Source organism: Neofelis nebulosa, chromosome 1 (assembly GCF_028018385.1).
Source record: "Neofelis nebulosa isolate mNeoNeb1 chromosome 1, mNeoNeb1.pri, whole genome shotgun sequence".
Taxonomy (NCBI): domain Eukaryota; kingdom Metazoa; phylum Chordata; class Mammalia; order Carnivora; family Felidae; genus Neofelis; species Neofelis nebulosa.
Window position 1 is genome coordinate 156,259,121 of NC_080782.1, and position 20,286 is coordinate 156,279,406.

Below are 20,286 nucleotides of genomic sequence, written 5' to 3' on the forward strand. Positions count from 1 at the left end.
ATGTTGTACCCTGCAACTTTGCTGAATTCATGTATCAGTTCCACAGACTTTTGGTGGAGTCTGTAGGGTTTTCCAGGTAGAGTATCATGTCATCTGCGAAAAGTGTAAGTTTGACTTTGTCAATATGGCAAGCACTGCTATATTAAAGGGGGGTCATACAGTGTCCAGGGTCTTGTCCTTCAGGAGGTGTTTTTTGTTACTTGCTCTCTGTTGTTGTGACATTGGTTATTTTATTTCTCTACTCGTAGTGATGTTTTGGACCCTCCAAGAGGTGTGCTTGGAGTAGCCCTGGAAAGGCAAACAAATAGGAAACAAAGACACACAAACACACAGACAAATAAAACAAACAAACTGACAAAAATAAATAAAGCACACACACACACACACACACACGCACACTCCAAAATCAAAAAAACAGAAACTCCAGCTGCAAGTATAGAATAGGGTGGAGGTGGTGCTGATGGAAGAGCACATACAAAGAGAGAAATGACAGGGGCGGGAAAAGAGAAAATGAACATTGACCCAGCAGAGAGACTAAATGGCTTATTCTAGAGAGAGAGAGAAAGGAAAATAAGGAAGGATACAGGGGGAAAATTAATGTAAATAATTTTAGCCAGACAGAAAAAATATACGGCTTAATTATTCCAGAGAGAGAGAAAGGAAAGTAGAGAAGGACATGTAGAACATGTATCAAATTAAATATGTCTGCTTAAACCAACAACCAGAGTAACCAGCCTAGAGGAGGGAAGAGATAAGAAGGGAGAATATATCCAAATAACAAGAATTGTCCTGGAGTTAATCCAGGCTATGCAGCAACACTGGTCTGGATGATGGAGCTGTCTGCTTCCACAGTACTATCCCGCTGCAGCAGATACACAGTTACCCGGTGTGGAGGGGCTTGGTTTCGTGTAGGCTGGTCCCACCTCCCCTATGGGTCCAGGGACCATTCTCTGAGGCCCCGCATTGGTATGTGTGTGTGGGGGGAGGGATGGCGATCCTCCAGTCTCTTCTCCACAGACCCGGTGGACTCTGTTCAAGTCATCCTCACTGTGCCGTGGGCACAGACAGGGCAGTCCTTTTTGCTCCACCGACTACCTGACTCCCTGCTTGTCTAGGATTCAAAGCCCTGCTTCATGCACTCTGGCACTGGGGAAGCACCTCTCTGTGCAGCCCAATATGTGGTCCCAGCTGGCTTTGGCTGTGCTGCAGCACTTCAAGGAGGACTGCCATTTCCTGCTGTGGACTGCACCACTGACCTTGCTGCCGAGCCGGAGGTGGTGGATGCAGGCAGGCTTTGTCTTGTCTCACAGCACTCCTGGGAGGGGGCTGCTTTCTCCTACTGTGGACTGTGCCCTCAACGTGGCCTTTGAGCCCGGGGATTGTGGACGCAGGCAGGCTTTGTTCTATCGTGCAGCACTCCAGGTGGGGGACCGCTTTCTCCTACAGCGGACTGCGCCCCTGACCTACCACCAAACATGGAGCAGACTCCCTTCCTCCCCAGGTGCATGAATGGGTCAACTGGCCCCAGTCCAAAGAAAGCCCCACAATTAGAGATGGTATCCCTCTCAGTCCCAGTCCGAGGTTTGTCTCTTGTCCAGACACAGTCCCGTGCTTCCCCAGATGTTCTTTCTCTTACCTTTGCCTCTCCGCAAAAGGGGATCCCTCCTTTCTGTGCCTGTGTGGCCTGTTTTATCTCCCCCAGTTCACAATAACCCACCTATAGCCCATCAAGGATGTCCCGGTGTCTCCCTTTTAGACTCAGTCTCTTTTCCTCCCAGACTCTTGGGCTTCAAAGTCCTTTGACTACAGCATTTCTTTGTTTGAGAAACGTGGGGAGTACAGATCCCCCTACTTCTCTGCCATGTTGGCCTCTCCACCCTCTCACTTTCAACCTGCAAGTACCTTTAGGTTTAAAATGAGTCTCCTATAGGCAACAAATAAATTGGCCCTTTTTTAATCCATTCTGACACCTATGTCTTTTTTAGTGTTTACTAATTTTAAGAGGGAGAGAAAGCACAAGTCAGGGAGTGGGAGAGAGAGAGACAGAGAGAGAGAGAATCCCAAGCAGGCTCCATGATTAGCCCAGAGTCCAAAGCAGGGTTTGATCTTATTACCATGAGATCATACCCGAGCCAAAATCAAGAGTTGGCCCAACTGACTGAGCCAACCAGGCACCCTGCCATGTCTTTTTATTGGAGCATTAGTCCATTTATATTCAGAGTAATTATTGATATGTATTCATTAGCATATTATTACTTGTTATATTATTGTTCCCAGAGATTTTCTCTGATCCTTTCTTGTCTTTGTTACTTTTGATCTTGCTTTTCCACTCAAAGGGTCCTCTTTACTATTTCTTTAAGGGCTTATTTAAAGGTCACAAATTCTTTAATTTTTGTTGTCTGGAAAACTCTCTATGTCTCCTTCTATTCTGAATGATAGCCTTTTGGGATACAGTATTCTTGACTGAAAAATTTTCCTATTCAGCACATTGAATATATCATGCCAGTACCCTTACTTTTGCCAAGTTTCTGTGGTTACATCTGTTGCTAGCCTTATGGGTCTTCCCTTGTAAGTTAGAGACCTCTTTTATCTTGCTGCTTTTAGGATTTTTTATCATTATACTTTGCCAATTTAATTACAATGTGTCTTGGTGTTGGCCTACTTTTGTTGAATTTGATAGGAGTTCTCTGTGAATTTGGGTGTCTGTTTCCTTCCCAGATTAGGGAAGTTTTCACCTATCATTTCTTCAAATATATTTTCTGTCCCCTTTTCTCTCTCTTCTTCTGGGATTCCTATAATACAACTGTCATTATGTTTGATGGAGTCACTGAATTCCCTAAGTCTACTCTCATGACTCATATTTCTTCTTTCTCTCTTTTGTTCACCTTCAATATTTTCCTTTTTTTTTTGTCTTCTATGTCACTAATTAATTTCTCTGATACTTCCAGTCTGTTGCTCATTGCATCAAGCCAACTGATGTTTTTTTGACTCATGTATCTTTATGGTAAGAGTCTCACTGATGATTTCTATTCTTTTCTCAAGTCCTGTATGTATATTTATGAATGTTGCTTTAAATTTTCCATCAAGCATGATATATGTGTTCTGCTTAAATGTCTGGCTATGAATTTATCTTGTTATTCTATTTTGGATGAATTCCTCTGTTTTGGCATTTTGTCTAATCCTTTGTCTTCTCTGTTTGAGAAAAGCCAGTTACATCTCCTACTTTTGAGAGTATGGCCTTATGAAGAAGAGGTCATGTCATGTCCAGCCCTGGCAATTTAGGGAGCAGCTCTGGTGAGTGATGTGTTGTTTTGTTGTTGCTGTTGTGTTGTCATTGCTGTATGCTTTAGCCCAGTTGTATACAGAGGATCTTCTGCCTTGCAGTGTGAAGTTTCGTCCCTCTTCTGAATGCTATGAATTTTAACTAGGTGTTCTCTGGTCTGCTTGTGAAATGAGACCTGACATCACCTCCACAAGAACTAAGGCCTTGCAGAATTTTCTGGTTAGAGATGTGGTGTGAGCAGGGCTTTGTGCTAGTCTTCTGAGGGAGGGTCCTGTCATGCTTGCAGTGAGGCAAATTTGACTGAGAAGGGCAGTCCAATGAAAGCACGGGGCTCTGGAGCTTGAGGTAAGCAAGTAAGGTAGCCAGTGTCAGTGCCAGGTTGCTTCCTGTGAGTGGCTCTGTGTTTATGCTAAGGAACAGGGATAAAAAATGGTGCCAACAAGCTCCTTTATTCCTAGAAAGGCACTTCCATTAATGTTTCCTCTCTGAGAAATGCTCCAAGAAAAGCAAATAATCTCCCCCTATGTGTCCCAATTGTTTTTCTGATCACTGTTTTTGTTTTGATGCTATCTGCCCCTGGGTTGTTTGCCTGACATCTCCAGGAGTAGAGATGTGACTTGGGGCTCTATTCAAATTCCAGCCAAGTTTGCTAACCTTTAAAATGCCAGCCTTTCTTCCCTGCAGGTTGCAGGAACTCATGAAATTCAACCCCTCTCATTTTTCAAGCCAGTGGCCTTGGGGAAGCATTCTCCTTGTGCTTTTGCCTGTGTGTTTCTCTCTCTTTCCCTCTCATCTGTCTCCATGACCTTGGCTCTGTCCCCTCCACAAAATGCATGATCCATTTCTCCCCTAAACCATGTCTCCACTCTTGCTACCTTACTCGATGTGGCCTCTTGTCTCCCTTTAGTTCTGGACTTTGTTCTGTCAGTCTTCATGTCAATTTCTGGTGGGTTTAGGATGATTTGATAGCTATCTAGTTGTGTTCATGGGACAAGAGAAGCCTAGGGTACTCCCACTCTGCCATCATGTTCCTTACCCTCACATCAGCAGTCATACCTACATCATGATTTTACATTTCAATACCTAAGAAAAAAAATACATCTTCTTAGCACTATGTTTCCCTGTAAACACTGCCTTTTTTCCAGTCTAGAACAGCATGTTTTCACACTTGCTTTTAGAAACTTCAACTTTTAGATTCTAACAGCAGCTATTTTGGAATTCCCATTATTTCCAGATTCAAATTTAAATGAGGAACTTGCCATTTACAAATAGCAACCAATTTTTTTATGGGTATGGTGAAGCTTACCCAGCAGGATGTGAAAAAAATATTGCATGTGAGTAAAAATAATTAAAGCTGTCATAAGCAGTCTTATCATTATAGTTCAGAACACTTAAACAAAAAATTGTCATTAAAATTTTATAAAGCAGTTATTTATATTCAAATTATAGCTGTTCAACAAATCTAATGAAAAGACTGATTTATGGGGTGCCTGGGTAGGTCAGTCAGTTAAGCATCTGACTTCAGCTCATGGTTTGTGACTTGAGGCCCATGTAGAGCTCTGTGCTCATAGCTCAGAGACTGAAGTGTGCTTCATATTTTCTGTTTCTCTCTGTCTCTCTGCTCCTTCCCTTCTCACACTTTATCTTTCTCTGTTTCTCAAAAATAAATAAAAGTCTAAAAATTTTTTAAAAGTAAATTGATTTGGTAAGGATTCAAAGACTTTCATGCCTCACCACCATGTGGCTCCTGCTGCAATGAGCCACAGTGATGACATACCACATGTTCTGACATAGGCAGTAGGTCTCAATAGGCCATGCACCCCCCTTATGTCATGTTACCTATCACAGACCAGTGAATTCTTAGAGATGAAAAATAATAAAAACTTCAGGACAGTGTGCACTCTAACATACAGCATCAGAAATTGTTCAGAATAAGGTCTGAAAATAGTCTTTTAATGCAAGCCTGAATCTTCAAGCACATAACGTGTTTCTTACGATCAGTTTCAACATCACTAGAAAAAAATACCCATCACCAATCCTAGATATATAGTCTTTTCCTGCAGTACCCACTGATTTGAGTTAGCTCTTTCTTCTTGAGGTCTCCAGAATATCCTGACTTCTTGCACATGCCCAGAAGTGGGTTCCTTCACTCATTTGGTGGGGCTGCTGGGAACCTTGCAAGCAAGGGATCAGGCTGTTATGTCCTGGGGCTTCATTCCTTCAGACTGTCTGGTCACATCTGAGTGTATTCACATCTCTCTCAAATACACATTCCCCCCAAAGACTTGGTAACAGGACAGATGTTTCCAATTGTTCTGTCACAAAGAGACCATGTTCTTATTGAACTTGTGCAAATAAAGCTATCGTCAAAACAGTAGGAATACTCACTAAAGTTCTGAATTCTGCAGGGATTGGGAAGGGAAAAAAAATAAATGTTTTTATTCTACTTACAAAGGTATCATTTTCCAAATTGTTGTGATCATAATTAGCTTGACAGGAAAGGTGTCCTTATATCTGGAAACAAAATATTAAGGAGCCAGCAATATTTCCAACAAGTTATAAGAATTCTGATCATCCTTAGTTTATTCACTCATGTAACTAATTCTTGTTCTTTTATGTTTTTTTCAGTTACTTCTCGAAAGTTTTACCCAATTCAGTTTTATAACCTTAAAATTAACAGAAGCTTGTTCTGTAGAGTCTTTTTTATGAATCTCCTTGAAGACGAATTTTTGCAGTAACAAACAGCTTTGTAAAAGTATCTGAGTAAAAGAATAATTGTGAATGGACATAAGTCTGGCATGGTTAAAGGTTTGATTAGAGTTAATTACAGGGAATTGAGGAAATTTGGTTATATTTGTGACATAAGGTTGTACCTAGGATTACAGGTGTAAACAATACATTAGCACACAAAGACCTCTAAGAATTTCATACAATTTCTGAGATTCTGACATTAAATAGCACGTATCCACATAAACATGATCTAAGTATTAGCATCACCTGTTTGACTATGCTTCCTGTATAATTTAACATACCCAAATAGCCTGATTATTTAAATACCTCGCTTTTTATAGGAGAAATAATAAATTCATTTTAATCTTAGCCAGCTTCACCACACATTAAAATTCCTTCTTAAAGATTGCTTTTCCACAAGTTTTCTACAATTTTTTTTAATTCAGAATTTGTCCTAAATTTTCCCTCTTTATTTATTTATTTTTTTGTTTTTTATTTTGAGTGAGAGGGAACCAGAGGGGGAGGGGTAGACAGAGAAGGAGACAGAGGATCCTAAGTGAGCTCTGTGCTAACAGCAGAGAGCCCAATGCGAAGTTCAAATCCACAAACCTTGAGATCATGACCTGAGCTGAAGTTGGATGCCCAACCCACTGAGCCCCCTAGGCAACCTTAAGTTTTCTTTCATTATATAATCAACCTGACTTTAGGATACAATTACTTCTTTTTTTCTCAACAAAAAGTGCATTTTCTTTTCTTTGAAAGCATGCACCCTAGTTTTTTGTATATAGAGATGTTTCCCTTATTCATTCTAGTAGCTTTGACTACTACATTAATTAGAATTCTTAACCCAAATTTTTAGTAAAGCTAAGTGGAAAGCAGTTGTGAACTCTCTGCTGTATCACCATCCATTAGACAGACAGATTTATGAATAAATTTAAGTCCCAGTAACATGTGCATCTTCACAGTACAATCTTTCAATAAAGCACAAAATGAGTATACTAAGAGGCCAAAATTTACCTTTAGTTTTTCTATATTGAGGAAGTCAAAAATAGATAAACATAAGTTCACTAAGAACATTTAATTATTTCATCATATTTTGAAATTGTCCAGGTATGCTGTAGAGAATTTAACTTAACTGAACCCTTAAATTCACCCTAATTAAAGATTTCAGGTTACCAAAAAGATGTGGGGAAACTATGTGAAAAGTGTTCCTAAAATTTCTGGTGTAATGTTGGAGTAAAGTGGACACAGTGGACCTGGAGGTGGGTGAGGTTGTGGCCCCTGCTGAGGGCTGTGCTGACCCTGGGTCAGCGTGGAGTTCCGGCTGGAAATGCAAGTGCCCATGCTCCATCCCATCACATAGAATGACCCACTCTGGAGGTGAGGGATTGCTTTCAGGTGCTGCTGATCGGAGCCCAGGGCTGAGACATGCTGGCAAGGACCTAGTCCACAGCAGTGAGTGAGGCCCAGTCACACCAGGCTCCTGCCCTTACCTGCATGGCGTCCTGTGGACTCCCATCACCTGCCCCTGTTCTTCCAGGTGCATATAGACACTGACATGGAGACCCCCATGCAGGAGGAAGTGAGGTGTCAATTGAGTACTCTAGCACCTGCAGACCTGGAGGTCCCCTGGAGCTAATTACCTCCCCTCATCTGCTCCTCCCTGGTGAGGCCAGGCCCACTCACAGCCTCACTCTCTCCCTGCTGTCATACTTTAGCAGAAGATGAATCTGTGTGTCCTCAGGACAGAGCGTTCCAGACATGCTTGGGAGCCTGGAGGCCTTTGCTGTGTGTCCATGCAGCGATCAGCAGGGAGGTGGGCAGGGCAGTCTTTCCTCTTCACTGTTAGACTGTGCGTGTCAATAATTAAGCTGTGGATGAAAGGCCACCATCTGTACCAACATCACAGAAGCTGATCCCTGCATCCAAGAGAACACAAATTCAGTGTGATCTCAGTGCACTGCATCCCCTAGATGAGTCCCAGGGGGTTCATGGGAACCAGGGAAAGGTAAATCAGACCATGTGGGCTCTTTCTCAGAAGGTTGTGCCCTGGTCTTAAAGTGACTATTCAACTTGTCAGTATGTTTCACTGCTTCTGCCAAGATTGTTTACATTGATGACTTGTTGGTACTGGAAAAGTAAATGGAAGACACATGCACAAAAACACTGAGTTACAGAGATAACAGAGATGAAAAGAAAACAGGAAAATCAAGAATCAAGTTAATTCTGTCTCATCAGCAGGCCACCTGCTCCCCCTGCCCACTGCACCTGCACGATAACCCCATGTGAAATGTTTGCTCTTCAACATGTCAGGAGAAAAGGACTGGGTTTTCATTTAGCAGTTCATTCTGGGGACCTCAGTCCAAGGAGATTGGTGTCTCGTGCCAGCAGCACATGGCTGACTGTGCAGAGACAAGACCTCAACCTAAGGATCCCAAATTCATGGTGCTCCTCCATGCTCCTTCTCCTCATGCATACTTGGGCTTGGTGGGGTTACAACTCTGAAAGCTCAGATACGTTAGTGCCCAGAGGGAGCCATGTGTTCACTGGAGCCCTGGCCATAGCTGAAAACACCTTTTATCCAGCTGATGAGGCTCCATGCTTGTGGACAGGTCTAAAGCTGTCACCAAACCCCATCTCCAAATCCTATGTCCTTAAATTTCCTCTGCCCCCCCGCAACTACACTGAGGGCAGGAGATTCCAGGTCCTGGTGCTGATATTGATGGTGCTTGAAGTCCCACAGAGTCTGGTTTCAGTCTGTTAGGGGGTGTATAAGTGGAGGAGGGATGAGGGCTAAGGGGCCAACCTGGTGCTGTGTGAATGAGCCTCTGATGTTGGTTCTCAGTGCTTTTGAGACCCCTTTTTCCAAGAAGAGGACTCAGCAGTGGCCAGAGACTGCAGTCCAGCCCTCACTACATGAGCAGGCTCTCTTCCTGGGAATCTCTTCACCCACAGCTGGCACAGCCATATGTCCTCAGCCCCACTGAGACTTGAAGAGTCACAAGGCATCCAAGACTTTCCCTAAATGATCACGTGGTTGAAGAAACGTGGGAGCAGAGATGACGACAGACAGGGGACATTTACCTTATAAAAAAAGGGCACTAAAGTAGTTAAAATACCTAACATTTCTTTACAAAAGGTGAGAAGCCAGTTAACCTGCCATTCCACTCACCTTTGTCCAAGATCTTGTTATGCCCATTGGCTTGTGTTAAAGGAACCAGTAAGCCTGTGACTTGAGGATATGCCACATCCTGGGCTGTCCTGTCTAGATACAGAGACTTCTCCAGCCTCACCCTGTGTCTGCGTGGTCCTCTCAGCTGTCCTGGATGGAAGAACTGATTACCCAACAGCCTGCAAGTCCATCTGCAAGGCAAGCCAGAGGCTATATCCTGTATGGTCACCATCTGATCCTGCAGGGCTCAGGGAGGAAGTTACTCTTACATCCTCCAAGGCCAGCCAGTCAGAGGCTTAGGGTATCCTGGGGGCAACCTACATAGTTAGATACATCTGCCCCTTAATCAGTGGCATTAGTGAGCCGGTTATTCAGAGTAGTCCATGCAGCAGGTTTCAGAGGCCCAGGATGCAAAAGCTGGAGGTTGGCACAGAACCCAAAAAGGAACACGAGGACACCAGTGGCCACCTCACCCTCACCTGTTGCTCTGAGCATGGACTGAAAGGACCCTATGGGCAGTGCATACTTGATGTCTGTGTGAGGCACCCAGAGTCTGAAATGTGCCCAAAATGTGTGGTCATGTGTGGGAAATCAAATAGCTGTATCCTGGTTAAGGAGATTATAGGGAACACATTACACTGCTTTATGGCCTTGCTGAACACAGGTGACCAGTGTCTAGTTAATGAGTATATAGGGGTTAGATCCTGCCTGTGTACATGAATTCCTTAGACCATGTTATCTATGAACTATCTTGTTTGTTCTCCACCCTACTTTTGGTATTTGCTCTTTGTAGTCTTGGGAATGCCTTATTTTTTTTTTTTAACATTCTCTACAAATTCTTACTGGTAAGTAGCCACTGACATATAATATATGTTTAATGAATACAGGAACTTGAAAGCAGCTCAGAGAGACTTCCCTTAGCCTTCTTCTCATCTCTGTTGACTTGTGGAGTCTAGAGAAATCCTTCCTGTCATTCTCGGCTTTGCTGGAGAAAGCATAAAGCTGATTCTACAATTGGGGACCCCAATATGAAAAGCTGAACCCACAGTCATGGGTCTCTCAGAGTTGTGGATTTACTCCCCAAACCCCTACCATGGTCCTTTCCTTAGAGCCATATGCCCTCTGGTCTCATCTCCATTTGGACTTAAGTCATGGTTTGCCCAACAAAAACAGGCTCACTCTGGGTTCAGAACAATACTCTATCCTGTTCACCAGGACAATGCTTTAAGGCAAATGCACTTATTAAAGATGTGGGGGTCAAGGAAACTCAGATGAACATGTACTGTACAGATATTACTCTGTATTGCGTAGAACCAAATTGAGTCAGACTGTATCTTTCAATGTGGCTTGCCCTAAAGAGCGACACATTCAGTAGTGCAAAAATATCTACTGGACACCAGATTGAGAGGTTCAGTCCCTGTGCTCATGTCGATAACATTCTCAGAGAAGGAACACAGTGAAATGAAGCAATCACAATGACTCCTGGTGCCATTGTGTTAGGTCAGGCAATGGATTGAGAGGGCTAGGTGGTGGACTAGTTTGTGGAGGGACACCTTCTCTAAGGGGTTCCTGAGGGAACCCTGAGGGGACCAGGCACATGTAGATGGGGAAGAGCACTTCAGGGAAGATATCTAATGACAGAGGGAGTGACTGCAGGCCTAGTGGGCTGTAGTAGTTGGGGTTGAATGAGGAACCTGTGTCATGTAATCCACAGGAGGTCCGAGCTGGTCCAAGGTGGGATACAGGGGATTTGCTCCACTTTCACTCAGGCCCCCACAGGGAAAACAGCTGCTCAGTCAGAGAGGAGAAAAGCCAGTGAGATGGGTGTGTGCTGGAAGGTCATCCATGAGGACACTTTGGTTTGGTGCATGAGTAGGTAAGAGAATGGGGCCATTTGGTGAAGTGTAGTTGAGGTGACCATCGATATGGATTTGTATAGCATCGCCCCACAGTGTGTTCTTCATTTTCACAGCATAAAGCAGGTATCTACAAAGGCTTCTACAAGTTTAGGTGCAACCATGCTCTCTTCAGATCCACTGTCCAGGGAAACCTTCACAACACTGTTTCTGGTGAGTCTAACTGGGGGATCACTGCAGCTGTGCTTGGATCATCCCCTGCAGTCTTCCACCCTGCAGTCCAGTCTTCCCACTGCTGCCACACTGAGGAGCACAGCATGAACAAGCTGAACTCATCTTCAGTTTTCCTGTGTGGAATTGAAGTGTTTGACTTTGAGAAGCAGATATGGACATAATTTCCATTTCAAGAAACCCACTCCTTGAAGGAAAGGGTCAGGGTTAATTTTGGCAAAAAAAAAAAAAAAGTTTCCCAAAGATATGTTTTACTTAGCCTAGAATGAATGTACATCCCCATAAGTAGGGCAATACTGATGGAATGTAAGGGGAGGTGTTCTGGTAAAGACAGACTTGGGTTGAAATGACGGATCCATACATTGGGAGGTACAAGGATATTCCTCTCATTCCGTCTAATTGGGGCGATCTGAAAAGTCAACTTACTCCAGCCGTTCTGTGTCACTGTGGAGATGCTGGCTTTGTCTAAAGAGAGAAAGAACTACCCTGTCAGGAAACAAGTACCTGGGGGTTTTCAGCCCAGAAAAGGATGGACCAAGACTGGGAATGGTCCTGGGTGTATACTTTTAGGGAGAACATGAGGCCCCTGCATGCTGTAGTCAATGGTAAGAAGTCCAAATACCACAGATTATGCCAAGGTGAATGTCAGAAGACCCCAGACCTACCCCAGGTTAATGCAGAGAGATGCAGAGGCCTTGAGGTTTCCAGGTGAGCTGACCACCAGGCTGTTCTTCCTCTGTGACTCCATTGTGTTTTTGAGAATGAGGACAAAGGTCATTCACAAACAGTCATCTGGGAATAATGAGTAGAGGAGGTGTGTCCCATCTCACACAAGTCAGCACACCAGCTCAGGACTCACTCCCCTACCTGACCTGGTCTTCCTTTGGCAGGTCTTGGGGGGATGATACCTAGGCTAAAGACGCTAGTAAGAGGAGCACCAAGAAGTGAGTTTTTAGCAAGCCCAATATCAGTGACAACCATCCCAGTAAATCCCATCCTTACCTACTTCCACCAGCATAAACTAAACTTCTCAAATGTTCTCAACACACAGAAGACACTTTTCCTGAAATATTCACATTTCAAACCTGAAATTTAGTCTTTACAATGTCCTCATCCTTCCATCCTTAGAAATGCATTCAGCAAACAACATGTTTTTAGCTTCCTTATGCACTCATCCTGGAGGGAAGAAAGCCACAAGGATGTGACTTTCCACATAGGTTGCCCTGTAACTTCCCAGCTGTGTCTGGCCATGATTCACTTTGCTCCTTCTGGTTTGGGCACAGAACTGGGGCTGCATTTGCTAGTCACATTCTTACATACCCGCCACCTGCTAACACAACAGATTTAAGAAGATCCAGAGCCTCATGGCAACATCCCAAATATGAAAGATGTATAGTTTTGAACATTCACCAAGTAAAACTCAGAAAAATGTCATCTTGAACACATCACACAATCCATATACCCCAAAATCCAATGATGACCTAAGTGTTACGATTACCAATGGATTTGAAAGAACCATCATAAAACAATTTGGAGCATAAGTTTAGAAATTCCTTGAGCTTGCAATAATGGGTTAAGAAGGCTTAGAGCGGAAAATGGTCACTGGGTGAAAGCGTCCCCAACATAGAACAAAGCATAGAGCAGAAACGCACTTCCACAGGATGAAAGTGTCCAATAATAGGTAAACAGGTAACGGCAAAAGACCACTGCAGCAGGGAGAAATTCCCTGGAGCTAATTAGGAAAAAAAAAGTGCCTGGTTGACCGTGAAGTAGCATGCTCTATCTGTCTTATCCCCTAGACAAGTTAAGATAAACAGACATGACACATGGTGTCTGCTGTAAACAGCCATCTGCTCGGCACCAGGATTTTCTTTTGTATTGACCCAAACAGCTAACACTGCATATCTTCAAAACCTCCTTTCTCTCACACACATGAGATAATAATCACTGTTTTATTGTCTTTTTCTGCACGTCCATGATGCTTGTCAGCCTTCTGACCCTAATATATCCAATTCAAGGACCCTTACTTACAATGCTTGTCTCATCCCTGACATTAGCCTCTCTCATATTTAGTTCTGCATCCACTATCTTCCTGGACAAGAGAGAACTCCAGGCTCAAAGTCTGTGATAGGTGGTGACCCCCAATGTGACTGCAAGCTAAGGTAACTAGAAGCTTATGTGGCCAGAAGCTGACGTGACTAGGAGGGGTGTGACTCAAGGAAAGAAGAACGCCATGGGACAACTAAAGGGCTCTACAAAACACACACCATGCATAAATTTCTTCCTGACAAGGTAAGAGTAGAGCAAAACTGTATTATGAGTCACTGCCATGGAACTTTTGAGAGAATTATTGTGGGAGACTCCCTATTCCCAGAACAAAAACAATACACCCGTATTTTACAATCATTGAGAAAGGTGTCTGGCACTGTATTCAATCAAAAGCACTCCAGAAATTATTAATGGTTACCCAGTAGCACTGTCCTTGGTTCCCAAAACAAGGAACTTATGATCTTGATATTTGGCAACGAGTAAGGAAAACATTAAAAGCTCAGCATTCTGAGTGGGCTAATATCCCCTCAAGGTAATCCTCACTTGGTCAATTGTCTGTACTGCCTTTCTCCCCTTGAGCTCAGATGATGTATATGAAGATGTAGACTGTGGTTTCCCTGGGTCTCTGTGTATCCTCTCTGCTCCAGACCCATTGCCTCCTCTGGCTTGATGAGTGTTTGCCAAACATGGAAGGAGGCAGTTGTGTGTCAGGCCCTGCATTTGGTGCTAACAATAAGGAAACCATCCCTGTTTCAAGGAGCTCCTGACAGTGCAATGGAAAAAAACAGCTGGCAAGCAGTTGCTGTGCTGTAGGATTAGTGCTCTGGTAGAAGAAAACCCAGGACACTCTGAGAATACACATGGACCTGGCTGTCAAAAATACCTCCCAGAGAACAGGAAATTCAGAAGGGCATTTGCACATAGCTAGGGGAAAGGGAGGGGAGACAGGTGTTACCTGTCTTTAGCATACTGCATGTTAAAATGGATTGAAAATAAGTGACCCACTTCATCAGATGTATGTAAATGTACTCTCTGTGTGGATACCTTCTGCTTCCCTTTCTTTGTCTCTTTGCTTACATCTCCTTTCCTGGCTGATCAGAGCACCTGCCAGGTTGTGTGTGTGTGTTGATATTTATACATTTCTATGAACATGGCTACTAACTGAACAACTGTTTTAGCTAAGTGTTTTATATTTCTCTCTTTCATAACAACACTAAATTATGTTTCTAACAAAGAACCAGTCTTACTTGAAAAACAAAACCATTTCATTTCTTGGTTTTTGGTATTCAACAGCAAACCAAAATATCATTTTGGAAATTACTATGTTGATCATGATAAATTACTGAATTTCTTGCTGGAAGGAACAAATTGATATTCTGTACCTACCTGCTATTATTTGCAGACTTGAACTTATACATAAGACACCTCCAGGAAAGTAAATTCAATTGAAAAGTCACAAAAGACACTCTTCAATTGCCAGCTACTTTTAATTGTAAAAATTATTTATTTATTTGAGAAAAAGTGCGAGCTGGGGAGGGATAGAGAGAGAAGGAGCAAGAGAATAGAAGCAGGTTCCCAACTGTCAGTGCAGATCCTGATGCGGGGCTCAAACTCACTATTAGATCCTGACCTGAGGCGAAATCAAGAGATGGACACTAAACTGACTGATCCACCCAGGTGCCCCTTGCAGTGCATATTTTTAGTGCCAAGAACAGTAAATTGTGTATTTAGACACACATGTCACAAGTTTTTGTCAGACACATCACTTGCTGTATACCAGGAATTTTAAGTATGTGCTGGTAATTGTGTTCACATGTACTAGTGTATATACCAGCATGTGTACCTGTGTCTGCTACGTGCTAATATGCCCTGGGTGTGCCAACATGCACTAGTGTGTATACTAACATATGTACTAGAGTGTGTGCTGGTATGTGTACTAGGTGTGGCAGTGAGTGTACAGCTAGAGCTAGTGTGTGCTCATGTGTATACTAGCATGTGTACTTGTGTCTGCTATTGTGTGTGCTAATAGGTGTACTAAGTGTACCAGTGAGTGTACAACTATTCCTAGTGTGTGCTCACGTGTATACTAGCATGTGTACTATTATCTGCCAGTGTATGTGCTAATATGTGTACTAGATGTACCACTGGATGTACAACTACTGCTAGTGTGCATTCATGTGTATACTAGCACATATACTTGTGTCTGCTATTGTATGTGCTAATAGGTGTACTAGGTGTACCAATGAATGTACAACCAATGCTAGTGTGTGCTCATGTGTATACTAGCATGTGTAATTGTGTCTGGTAATGCATGTGCTAGTATGTGTACTAGGTGTGCCAGTAAGTAGACAACCAGTACTAGTGTGTGCTCATGTGTATACTAGCATGTGCACTTACATATGCTAGTGTGTGTGCTGATAGGTATACTCGTGTGAACTAATATTTGGGAACTAGCATGTGTCCTAGTGTGTCTTAGTCTGTATGAGATGTGCTAATGTATGTTAATATGCACTAGTGTGTGTACTAGTAAATGCCAGTGTGTTCACTAGTGTGCACTAGTGCCAGTATATTTAGTAGTGTGTGCAAATGTGTAATAGGTTTGCAAATCTGTGTGCTACCATGTTTACTAGGTGTGTGCTACTATTTGTGTTAGATTGAATATACCTTGTGTGCTATTATGTATTAGTGTGTAGTAGTATGTACTGGACATACTACTGTGTGTACTGATATACACCAGCTGTACACTAGTGTGTACTAGTGTGTGTACTAGCTGTGTACTTGTGCTGCTGCTGGTATGAGTACTAGTTTGTGTTCTATTGTGTGCTAGAGAGTAGCAGTGTGTGCTACACATGCTAGCATGGTCTAGTGTGTGTACTGTGTACTGATGTACACACATTTGAAAACTAGTGTGCACTAATGTGTGTGTGCTAGTGTGTGCTCATGTGCAGTAGGAAGAATAAAGGATGATTGCATCATAAATACCATCATGGCAGCATCCCAGGCAGGATGTCCTATACACACATGATGTCATAGAGGACCAGCCAATCAGAATCCTCCCCAGCCTGAGGTCCTCAGGTGGGCAGTGATGTTGGAAGTGAAGGCAGAGGTTGAAGCAGGAGACCCCACAGTCCTGGGTGGGGGGGACTCTTCCCACAGAAGAGGTGCTGCACATATCCCATGGTTCTACCCCCTGGAGTCCCTCCCTCCCACCTCCCTGCAGAGATCCTGTCACCTGAGCCTACAGTTACCTGCTTCAGATGAGTTATTTTTTTATGGAACGTTCATCACTTGTGCTCTGAATTAGTTTTACTACTTAAAGGACCTGGGTTTCAATCCTTGCCCTACCATTTTCTGTCTTGGGAAAATTGCTTAATATGTGTAAGCCTGAGTTTCATTTTTTTTTATAAAATGAGATCATGTGTAGATTGTTGGTTATTTGTTGTTTAAATGAAATAATTTGAGTTAAACCCTGAGCACATTGTCTCTCTTAAGTATGTGTCCAGTAAAGATCACCATTATTATTACCCTCAGTGTCACTAAATATTCACTTCCCCCCAATGTATCTTCTTACACATTGAATAGTGGTTTTGTTTTCTTGGTTTTAATTGTGATATAAATGATATATGACATTCATTTTGGGTGTACAACATAATGATTTGATATTTGTATATAGTGTAAAAATATCAGCAGAATACATGTTAATATTAATCACCATGCATATTTACAATTTTCTTGCAGTGAAAATAAACTTTTAGCAACTATTAAATAGACAAGATCATTAGCTACAGTCACCTTGCTGCATGTTAAAAGCCCCGGAATTATGTATCTTGTAACTGGAAGTGTATACTTTTTTACCACCTTCAGCCATTTCGCCTACCTCCTGACCCCACTTCAGGGAACTACTAATCTCTTTTTTGTATCTATGAGCTTTTTTTTTCTTTATAAGATTCCACATATAAGTGATCAGGTGTATTTGCCTGACTTTTCTGTTAGCACAATGACCTGAATGTCAATCCATGTTGACTCAAATGGCCAAATTTCATTATTATAATTGCCTAAGAGTATTGCAGTATGTGTGTGTGTGTGTGTGTGTGTGTGTGTGTGTGTGATGTTCCCTGCACCCATTCGTTCATCTGTGGTCACTTGGGCTATTTCCAGATGTTGACTATTGTAAATAATGCTGCAGTGAACGTGGGTGTGTGTATATTTTTTAGGATTAGTGTTTTTGTTTCCTTCAGATGAATACCCAGTAGTGAGTTGCTGGATTGTATGGTAGTTCCATTTTTAGTTTTTTAAGGAACATCCATGCTGTTTTCCAAATGGGCTATATACCATATTATGTTCCCACCAATGGTGCCCAGGATTCCCTTCTCTCCACAGTCTTGCCAACACTTATTATTTGTAGTTTCTTTAGTAAGAGCCATTGTGACTGATGTGAGGTGATAGCTTTTGTGGTGTTGACATTTCCCTGCTGATTAGTGATTTGAGCAACTTCCATGTTTTCATTGGATGGATTGTTGTTTTGCTATTGAGTTATATAAATTGTTTTATTTTTATATTAAAAGGGGAGATATTATCCCCTTTTCAGATTATGATTTGAAAATATTTCCTCCATTTTAATAGGTTTCTTTTCATTTTAATTGAAGGTTTCTCTTGATGTGCAGAACTTTTTACTTAGACCAACTTGTTTATTTTTACATTTATTTCCTTTACTTTTGGTATCAAATCCCCCCCTTCAAAAAAAAATCATCACAAAAACTTATGTCAAGACGCTTCCCACCTATGTTTCCTTCTGGCAGTTTTATAGCTTCAGGTCTTATGTTTCACTCCTTAACACATTTTGAAGTGACTTTTGGGTGTGGTTGGAGATAGGGGTCCAGGTTCATTTTTTTTTTTTTTTTTTGCATGTGGCTGTCGGTTCTCCCAGCACCATTTATTGAAGAGATTGTCCTTTCCCCATTGTTTGTCCTTGGCTCCTTTGTTGTAAGTTAACTGTATGCATGTTGGGTTCATTACTGTTCTCTCCATTATGTTACTTAGATCCATGGGCATATTTTTATGCCAGGACCATGCTGGTTTGTGTACTATATCTTTGTAAGTGGAGTTGTTTTTGTGAGTTTGATAGGAGTTACTTTATGAGCACATAGTGAATTTTAGTTAGTGGCACAGGTGCAGGTTGTTTCCTTAGTGATGCCCACACCCAGCTCACAAATGGGAGACAGGCTCAGTGAAGAAGAGCCATTCCTTTGATCAAATAAAGTAACTTCTAACTGCAGCCACCTTCCCCACATCTTAAACCCTGGTCATATGAGTTTTATGCGTATAAAAACACAATTAAGCATGAACATAGTTTGCAAATGGATGTGTGATTCAGCCTGCATGGACAAAACCTTCCTGGTGGAGGGTACATTCAAAAGTTTGAGATAACTGATTTAAAGCACAGATAAATCTTTTCTGTCTGGGAGGAGGATGAGACATGTTTGGGGTGTGCTAAGCCATAAAGAAAAGGCATGGGAAAGATTTACAGCTGCATCTAGATTTGAGGTGAGGTGACTCTCAGTCATGAGTGTTTGCTTAAAGACCATTCCAGAAGACGTTTTGCCAAAGCTGACCACCAGGACACTAATACCTAAAACCCTTTAGTGGCTACATGTTGTCCTGGTATAAGGCCAAAATCTTAACTGTGGTATCCCTGGCTCTGTGTGTTCCCATCTGCTCCAGACACAATCCCTCTTCCTATGGTCAATGAGATTTTTTCTCTCTGGGCTTCCAAGTACGCTCCCCCAACTCATGGATCACTTCCTCTGTGGATCTGTCCCTGGTGCATTTTGTAGCATGCACCAGTAAACCAGGCTCTATGAAGTCAGAGACCACCTGTAGATGCCCCACATGTATCTATATTGCTAATAATGTGGTAGGAGATAGAAAGTGCTTGATGAGTATTTGAAATCAGGAAAGGAGGCAGTTGTGGTCAGGCCCTGTCTTTGGTGCTAACAATAAAGAGAAAATCATCCCTGCCTTCAAGAACTCCTGACAGTGCAGTGAAAGGAACAGATAGCTGGTAGGCAGTTACTGTGTTGTGGGATCAGTGCTCTGGCAGAAGAAAACCCAGGGCACTCTGAGAACAAATGTGGACTTGGTTGTCAAAGACACCTTCCCAGAGCAGAAAAAACTCAAGAAGGCATTTTAACATACACAGGGGAAAGAGAGGGGAGAGTTGTTACCTGTAGGCTTCCTGTGCAGGTGGGTAAACACCCACTCTGTCTTCTGCCAAGACTCAGCACCATGGCCACATTCTAATTTCCTGTCTACCTCTCTGTGGTCTGTGTGGATCTCTGCTCCACTCCCTCCAGTGGCTTATGGCAACTGCTTGTCAGCTTTTCATTTCTAATAAGATACTTCCCTTTGAGGTCTCTGTCTTGTCCTCTGAGTTGCTTGATAAATGACTTTTGGTAGAATGATATTATTGTGATCATGTACTCTTATGGGAGGAAAAATTCTGTATCATGCACTCCTTGTATGCATGGAAAGACTGAGGCTCAGAGGAGAAATGACTTCCCAAAGACAAACTCTTAGTTGGTTTGAATGAGGACCAGCACTTATGTGTCCTGACTGTTGAGGAAAAGTTTCCATCCTAAGCATACTTCCTTTTTTTTCTCATGTATTTTTTTTTGTTTTTTAATTCAACTTAGTGAACATACAGTGTTTTTGGTGGCCATGAAGATGGCAGCATAGGAGGACGCTGGGCTCACCGCATCTTTCTGATCACTTAGATCCCACCCACGCCTGCCTAAATAACCCAGAAAACTTCCAGAAGACTAGCAGAATGGATTCTCTGGAGCCAAGCGTAGATGAGAGACCCATGGAAGAGGGTAGGAAGGGTGAGAGGTGGTGCGCACTACACGGACTGGCGGGAAGGAGCTGGGGCAGAGGGGCAGGCCGCCGGCAAAGCAGAGCCCACGAGT

General features: G+C 42.6%; 1 pseudogene; it reads left to right on the forward strand.

Annotated features, from left to right (window-relative positions):
* Positions 1–11,874: 11,874 nt before the first annotated feature.
* LOC131487132 (vomeronasal type-1 receptor 90-like) overlaps positions 11,875–20,286 on the forward strand; it is a 47,745-nt pseudogene continuing 39,333 nt past the window's right edge.